The sequence below is a fragment of the Solanum verrucosum genome, unplaced genomic scaffold, assembly GCF_900185275.1.
Source record: "Solanum verrucosum unplaced genomic scaffold, falcon-dt-bn FXZP01000230.1, whole genome shotgun sequence".
In the NCBI taxonomy this organism is placed as follows: Eukaryota; Viridiplantae; Streptophyta; class Magnoliopsida; order Solanales; family Solanaceae; genus Solanum; species Solanum verrucosum.
Window position 1 is genome coordinate 36,270 of NW_026019954.1, and position 6,980 is coordinate 43,249.

Below are 6,980 nucleotides of genomic sequence, written 5' to 3' on the forward strand. Positions count from 1 at the left end.
TTATTTTTAAAAATCTTACAAACTTGTTTATATTTTAATAAAAAATTACAATTAGTGTAAAATGAGATTTATTCTCTTTGATTTTGTAAATTGATATAATTTGAAGCAATTACTTTTAATAAAGTAGACAACTAATATCAGACGAATGAAATAAAGTTTTTATTTAGTCAATGTGTAAGTGGCCTAATTTATTACAAGTATCAATCAATATCCATGTGACCCTGTTCCCATTGGTGTAATTTTTTTTCACCTGCCTCCTAGTGATTAGGTACAATAATTTCGTCCCCTTCGTATGTTTTTATAATTTATTTACTGTTCTTATAACCCTGACATATCCCCTCACCACCCTACAACTTTTTCCAATAAAATAGATCTTTTTACACCAAATGAGACTAGAATTTCACTTTCCATTGTCGTTTGGTTGACATGAGAGAGAAAAAAATATCTTCGTATTTTTGTGTTTTTTTTTTTAAAGTTGATTTGGAAGGCAAAAGATTTGACACGTCGCACATGACAGGTAGGCAGGGAACATCTACTTTTACATTATTTTTTAAGTACTAATTATTAACCTGTGTTTCTTGTTTCATTTATATGTACTCTATCGCTCTTATAAAATATAGATAGTCTAAAATTATTATTATTTGATAAAATAAAAATTTTAGTAGATTTTTTTTTATTTCACTCTTAGAAATAATTATTTTAAAAAATAGTAAATATTGATTAATTATTATAGAAAATTTAAGTGAAAAGCATATTGTATACTTTAATATTGATATTCTCTTTTATCTCTAATTACTTGTCAACTTTTAAATTAACACACCTATTAAGAAAATAATGATTGACATAGTGAGTTTACTATTTTACCCCAGTTAATTATGAAGTGGCTGAATTAAAAACTTAAGATTTTCAAGAAATTCTACATTTTCTCAAAATAATTAATTGAGGCTATAATAGGTAAAATATTTTTATCCTTTTGTCAAAATTGACAAGTAACTAGGGACAACTAAAAAAGAAAAAGTTGACAGGTAATTATGGATAAGTGTTTAAAAAATTATAAATAAGAAGATAATTTTACTAATTCAACTTTAAAAAGTTTCTTTGAATTTTTACAAACAAATATGAACACTTCAAAAAGAATTAATTGCAAGAATAATATAGAAAAAATTAATTAATTCTTTCTTAATTTAGTAAAATAGGTAACTAATGTGAATAACTATTTTTAATAGGGAAAAGGGTCAAATATGCCCCTAAACTATTCGAAAAGGTCTAGATATACTCCCCCGTTTAAAGTTTGGCTCACTCGTGCCCTCGTCGTCCAACTTTTCGTCTAGATATGCCCTTATGGACGTTAAATGCCAAATGGAATTGCCACGTCATTTTTACATTACCACGTGACATTTATATTAAAGGGAAAAGAGTCTATTATACCCCTAAACTATTCTAAAATGTTTAGATATACCCCTCCCCCCTTTTTAAATAAACTACCCGACCCGTTTTCAACATATTTTTTTTTTGGTAAATCCCGAAAATGAGTAATTGACTAATAAAAAATAGGAAAAATATGAAAAAATATATATAAAATTAACGCCAAAAATTCGCAAATAAATATAGTAACCTTAAAATTCAACAATTTCAACAATTTTTTAAAATTTTTATTTTTTTCGATAAATCACAAAAATTAGTAATTGATTAATAAAAAATATGAAAAATATGAAAATGACTTTATGCTGAATTTTTAGGTTATATTTTTTATTAATCAATTACTCATTTTAGGGATTTATCGGAAAAAATAATTAAAAAATTGTTGAAATTGTTGAATTTAAGGTTACTATATTTATTTGTGAATTTTTGGCGTTAATTTTATATTTTTTTTTCATATTTTTCCTATTTTTTATTAGTCAATTACTCATTTTAGGGATTTATCAAATTTTTTTTGTTGAAAACGGATCGGGTAGTTTATTTAAAAGGGGGTATATCTAGACTTTTTCGAATAGTTTAAGGGTATATTTGACCCTTTTCCCTTTAATATAAATGCCACGTGGTAATGTAAAAATGGCGTGGCAATTCCATTTGGCATTTAACGCCCATAAGGGCATATCTAGATGAAAAGTTGGACGGCAAGGGTACGAGTGAGCCAAACTTTAAACGGGGGTATATCTAGACCTTTTCAAATAGTTTAGAGACATATTTGATCCTTTTTCCTTTTTAATATAATGATCAATTAATACAAAACATACCAAAAGCGTGTGGTTCTTTTTTTATAGTTACAACTTACACGTGGAATTATTAATTATTTGGTTTATGGAAAAGATCATATGAGTATGTTGCTGCTCGGTGGCAGACAGCGTAACAGCTGCTAGTGTAGTGGGTGGTGGGGTGGCATAGGGTGAGATTGGAGGCTTTGGGTGAGCGAAGAAGAGACAATGTATTTGAGATTTTATTTATGCTTTTTGTTTTTAATTTTATTAGTTCAGTCATTTTTTTCTTATTTTGAGGCGAAAGTAACGAAAACAATCTTTTTACTTTCTTAAGATAAGTAAAAAATCTGCATACTTTACTCTCTACGAGCCTCACTGGTGAGATTATGTTTATTGTTAATTTGTTATTATTATTGTTTTTCTTGAGAATTTTTCACCCAATCAAACATTAAAAAAAAGTACAGTAATTTTTTTCTCAATTCCAAACACACCCACATAGCATAGGTGGGTTGGATTTATACTTTGAATTTTAAAGTTAGTAAGTTCTCACAATAACCTCAAATTAATCCTACAATAATAATAAAATTTACAATTAAATATATATAAGTATAAGTATTTAATAATTTTCTTAATATATATACAGATTTTGAACAAAAGGCACTCTCTTGGTATCTATATACATGTTATTTTTACAAAAATAAATGTGGCTTAATAGTTGTCATTACACAAAATTAATATATAAATTACACTATTCATTTTATTTTGTATTTAAAAATTATTAGTCTTAAAAGTATATATTTAACCGACATAAAAAAATTAAGCAGTAATTAATTCATTTCCATCTTACATACTAATTAATAAGGGTACTACAACAAACTTATATAATTTTTTAAGGACATAAAATTTAAAATGGTGACCATTAAATATAAATAGCGAAAGTACTAAGAGCATGTTTGAATTGGCTTAAAAAAGTCTTTTTAAAGTCAAAAATAAAAAGTCAAACTGAAATGACTTTTAAGTCAAAAAATAAAAAATAGGGAGAGACCTACCTTTGATTTTTAACTTATTTTTAACTTGTCAAACACTTCCCAACTTATTTTAAATTATTTTTTTCAAATACTTTAAAAATAAAAAAACTGACTTAGAAATAAGTTTAACCAACTTTGAAGCTAATCCAAATACCCTCTGAGTTTAGGTGACTTTTCAATCCACCCCCTCCCAAACAACCATACTCTATTCTATCCCATGCAAAAGAATCTTGGTCTTTGGAAACATCCAACACGTAACGTTTCCATATCCACTTTACGATGCACCATTCCTCAACACGTAGTTTAATCAAATCCTCCTTTAAACTAACACGTTTCAACTATCCGTTGGCAACAAGTCTCCAATCTCCCCACTTTTGGCCTCGTTCTCGGCTTAATCTCCACGAGTCCATTTCTATAATTAAAAATCTATATATACCTGCTAGCTGCTAATTATAATTATTAGTCAATATGAACTTCTTAATCAGTCAAAAGAAAATAATCCATGTGATCTTTTTCTCATTGGTTTACTTTGTCATCTGCCTAATTGTGATAGGTAGAGTTATCGACTTTGTTGCCTTCGTAGGTTTCACATAATTTATTTACTTTATGTTCTAATAACCTAGACATACCCCTCACCATCTTCCAACTTTTAGTGTTTTCTCCGTTTAATAATACTTGTCCACGATACTATTTTAAAATGTCTAATAACATTTATTTATTTTATAAAATTAATAGATAATTGTACACTTAGTTTATAATTAATTATAGTCATTTTCCTATTATATTTTTTCAAGACATTATATTTATTATATTCAAAGGTTGATACAGTAAAATTACCCTTCTATTTATTATTTCTTAAGAGGTGTACCAAGTCAATAGTGTATAACTATTGTTGAACAGAGGAAGTAGGGCTCAGCTGACGCGTGAAACACTCTGCCAGGGGAGTACAATCGCAAGACCAAATCTCAAAGAAATTGATGGAAACCTGCACAAACAATAAAACATGTGGTTTAATTCGATATAATGCACAAAATCATACCCACCCTTCACATAAGTACTTCTAATTAATTATTGGTCTCCTAGAAAATAAAGTGACCAAAGATCTTATACTACTATAAAATAATTAATTATGTACTAATCGTACAGATTCTAATTTTCCTCACACCAATAAACAAATCTTTCTTTAAGACCAAATAGGGATTAAAATTTCACTTTCTGTTGTCGCTCAACGTGAAAGAGAAAAAAAATATCATCTTGCTTTATTCATTTTTCTAAGTTGAATTGGAAGGCCAGGAACCTGACACGTCTCATGTGACAGGTAGGCATTTACATAATTAATTACTACTAACCCTTTTTAATAACCTTTGTGTTTTTTTGTTTCAAATGCAATGTTTCTAGGTTGGTTTTCTTTTTGTAGAATATAGAGGAGAGTGCGTGGCTCTTTCTTGTATTTACACGTGTAGATCTTAATTAAGAATTTGGTTTCTAGAAGAAAAAGTTACATCTCTTCATTTGAGCCCATAGTAGCATGTAGTGTAAATTTATGCATATTCTATAAATCTATTAAACTTACAATATATTATATATACAAACTTATATTTTACAAATATAATCGGTTAAATGTTAAGATATATTTAAATATTAAATTTATAAAATTTAAATTTTAAATCCGTCTCAACTCGTTTCTGATTGGAAAGCACAAAAAGAGATGCTTGTTGCTGCTCGGTTGCAGACAACGAAACAAGCACTGGTGGAAGGGTGGTGGAGTTTGGTATTTTTTCGGTTCAGATTAAACGCTTAACTTTCTTTTTGTTCGATAATAAAAAAAACTCTGCATGAATTAATTATTTCGATCATGAACCTTTGCTTTTACTCCACTTGAGGGGCAGCGATCTCTTAGCAACGTGCGTTCAAATAATTAGAGGTGTAGTGTTTAACTAGACATCTTTCTTCAAAAAAGTACGATGTATACATATGTTAAATTTTATATTTAAAAAATATATATTTAAAGTTAAACATGCTTGATAAAAACTATATCTTTGACACAGTCATAATGGATGTCCATTTGACGAAGGCTCCTTTTGGATTCATGAAAAAAGGTTACAGAGTTTATACATTATGGTACGTAATAAATAATATACTTGTGAGTGGTGAGGCATGTAATACTATACAGATAAAGGTGTATTCGCAATTAAAACCAGTGAAATATTATCACAGAACTTATTATTCATTAGCAATATTGAAATTACGTACACTGGCTAGTGCGAATTACCTCTTTTATGTGATTTGCAAGCTATTGTATAAAAGCGGAGTTTATCCTATGCGCACCTAAATGATAGCAACTGTGGATATCCTTGTCATAAAATTGAAACTACGATGCATCGTTAATACTGGTTCATTTTAATTCAAAATTATTTGTTGCGGAATATAAATTTATATATAAATAATTATTAAAATTACAATTATAGATATGAATCCATAATATTAAATAAATTTGAGTTTATTAGTAAGAATCTAAAAGGTAACAATCATACAGTTTAAATTCTAGATTCGTTGGCTATATGTTTGTATGTCCAATTTTTTTTTTAAAATTTAAAATATATGCAAAGATGTAACGGGTTCAACCAATCCATTAACATTGGTTCGAATCTTATATTGATGTTAAACATCTATTGACCATGTCGTTTGATTGGAAACAAATTATTTTATGCATATATATAGAATAACTTATTCCATTACTAAGATATAAATAAATAAACCATTCAAGAATTATTTAATATCTCAAACCAAACACAACATAAACAAATTCTTTTTAATGTTGAGATTATTATATCTTATAGCTCATTCAAACAACTCAATTATACAAATTAAAAAAAGGAAAAATCTTTTTGGCCAAAATGATATTTCACCTTTTAAAATATTTTTATCCTTTTAACTTTAATACATTTTAACTAAAAATGTAAAAAAAAATATCAGTTCGTTTTAAAATAAAAAAAATATTCTAATTTTTTTAATTTTCTGACCATTTAAAAAAATTACAAGTTGGCAAAGGTGAGACAGCCAGCTGTCCCTTATAAGCAAAAGGGCCCCGGGTTTCTCATAATATAATGACCAGTTGGCCACATTGAAACAGCAGCAGGCCCAAGAGAATCACACAACCCGTCAAACCCATATACGTCCCAATATTGTTGGGTGGTACCCACAATTTTACAACCCCACTATATAAAGTCCTCAATCCATCACAAAGATATTTTTCATGTCCTTCTCTCTCTACACCATTCCGCTCCCCTCTCTCTCTTTCTATCTCTCCTTCCATTTCTAGAATCGAACTCGTGTTACAGGTACGTATTCATGTCTCTCATCTCCATTTTTGCATCAAATACCACATTCACTCACTTTTCTTCGGTAGTTCGTTCATCTCTCCGATCTTCTTCGAATCGAATTGTACGATCAATTTTTTCCGATGCTGTTTGCTAAAGGTTTTCTTCTCATCAGTGCTTGTTCTCGCGCTTTTAATGGCGTTGATTCAGACACCGATTCGCTGTTTGTGTCGTATGCTTTTCCATTTTAGCTTAATTTTCAGGTTTTTTTTTTCGACAGCCAAAGGCAATTTTCACCTTTTCTTCTGTACGGATTTTGGTTTTCGATAATTTTGCGTCATATTTTATTTTCTTCCCTCAAGTAATTTATTGCAACTTGTAAATCGTGATCATACTTTAATTGCTTTTTCTTCTGGAATTTTCAGATCAAATGT